The sequence below is a fragment of the Primulina tabacum genome, chromosome 10 (assembly GCF_025594145.1).
Source record: "Primulina tabacum isolate GXHZ01 chromosome 10, ASM2559414v2, whole genome shotgun sequence".
NCBI classification, from domain to species: domain Eukaryota; kingdom Viridiplantae; phylum Streptophyta; class Magnoliopsida; order Lamiales; family Gesneriaceae; genus Primulina; species Primulina tabacum.
Genome location: NC_134559.1, coordinates 11,081,654 through 11,083,870, shown reverse-complemented (window position 1 = coordinate 11,083,870; position 2,217 = coordinate 11,081,654). Strand labels below are relative to the sequence as shown.

Genomic DNA, 2,217 nt, shown 5'->3' with positions numbered 1-2,217 from the left:
ACTGTCCAGTTCTTCGATAGATCCAATCTGCGAGCCAAGTTTTTCTATGAAGTTACGATGCATGAGCGCTGGTGGCATATTATGGCATTGAACCCATATCGAGATTTCCTTAAAACTCATTGTTTGTGGTGTCTCCATACCGTAGATTTCCTTGAATATCACCAGATCCCGGAAGAAGTTCCAAGGACCATTCCCTAAGGCCCGACGTCTGTCCATGATGGAAGAGAACTATAGCATAAAAAGATTATCCCCCAAAGGCTAAGTCTTGATGGTTTGCGACGCTTGTAATATTCTACCAATTTGTTGTCTAAAAGTTTCCTTGTTAATCGCTTTCGATGAGATTACCTTGGCGGCCAAACAATTGGCAATATGTGTTTGGCTGCTTCTCACATCTTCCTCTTCCAGTATTATTGAAGGTTCATCAACATTTGATATCTTAATTTCCTCAACCAATCTGGCTATGTCATCTGGTTCCATGGTTTCTTCGATTGTGCCTGACGTCTAGGTCACCGAAGGAGGCGAGGAAACAGACGAGACTGCCCTACACGCCGTAGGAAGAAAACCCTTAAAAAAACGATCTACTAATTTGCCTTCATAATATTTTTTTTGATTTAATTATACATTATTATAATAATTACAAATGTTTGGTACACTGCTTTTGGAAAATCATTTTGGGCTACCACAATAGTCAAGATATTTCTCCGAAATATTGGTGGACTCATTGATATGTATCATAAATCAAATATTCATCTTCTAAAATATTTCAAATCTCACGATCAAATATTCAACCAACCAAATATTTTTGGGTTTCACGATCTATTTTTATTTAAATTAAAAAATATTTGGGAAAATGAAAAAACTGGCATGCAGCGTCGTTGGTTTCCCAAGGAGATTTCTCCAAACATCCCCCGTCATGGTTGACCTTAACAAGTTGTTACAAATAATAAGAAGTGTCACTCACACATATATACATATTTCTTATTGTAATTTTCAAAATATATATATATTTTCTAGATATAGCATTCACTTAGGAAAGATAGTTTTTCAAATATTTCAAGCATACAAGATCGTCCAAACCGACAACAACAACAAAAACAACAATAACACGACAATAAGTCGACCATGTGCACACAACATTGCATGGTTCAAGGTGGCAAATGAACCATGTCTTGCTAGCAAACACAAGCTAGCCAGAATTTATTACTTATGAAACATCATCTTATTTAAGAAAGCATCACTTGATTCTGGTTCAATTCATCAGCAATTAAAGTAGCAAAAGCAAGCGAAGCCAAAGCCCCTTCTGTGGCAAGCTCCACTCCGAGCCCTTTCCCGGATCCTGCATTGCCTGTTGCAATTCTCCGTTCGGATGCAAATTCCAGTCCATGTTTGGCTCAACCTCGAGCACAGTTTGACCGCCTCCACCCTTTGCATCTCTGTTTCAAGAATATATATACACATAGAGAATTTAGCTAAGACCATCAGAAAAAAATCACGTAATGCGTGACCCCAGATAAAACAGACCTAATAGATTGAGTTTAACAAGAACATATACATATACATATATATACATCGAAATATATTTCTAACATGCATGCCGTATATCGCTACAAGAATATGAATTCTATGTACCAAATGAATAGTAAAATTTTCTAACTCTATTTTTGTAGAATTAGTATGAATGGAATAGTTTTGTCCCCGTAACGAAGAGGAGAAGATAGAGAACATATATGAGTAATGAGTACACACCGTTTGAAGCTACGAGGAGAAAGCAAAACAAGAGAGCAAAGAAAGCGGTGAAGCCAAATCCGTATTTGGCCATCTTTTCTACGGTGATTTGTGCTAGTGTTATATTCTTCTGCGTGTTGAAAATGGAGTGAAGCATAGATGGTATTTATAGGCGAACAAGCAACGTTCAGGTCAAATATAAACAGTACTCGTGGCAAGGTACAGCAGATATAATAGTGGAAATTTGTAAAATAACCTTTGTTAACTATTTATTTAAATACACTTGAGGAGATAATTTTTTAACATAAATATTTGATCAAGGTTAAAAAAAAACTACCCTGATAAAATAAGGTTCTCGGTTCGATCACATTTTTATGAGTCTTCTTCGGTTAAGTTTCAAATGAAATCGACCGGCCAATAATCCCAAACATTTTTACTTTATTCTCGGTTTAGTCATTCCATCGGATTCGGAGTTAAAACGAACGGGGAAAA

General features: G+C 36.4%; 1 long non-coding RNA gene across 1 annotated transcript; it reads right to left on the bottom strand.

The window, feature by feature from the left end:
* Positions 1 to 1,022: 1,022 nt before the first annotated feature.
* LOC142505594 (uncharacterized) lies at positions 1,023 to 1,903 on the bottom strand. Its single transcript, XR_012804461.1, has 2 exons — positions 1,747 to 1,903; positions 1,023 to 1,433 (listed from the first exon to the last, which is right to left on the bottom strand). It is a non-coding gene; the product is annotated as an uncharacterized LOC142505594 (long non-coding RNA).
* Positions 1,904 to 2,217: the final 314 nt, after the last annotated feature.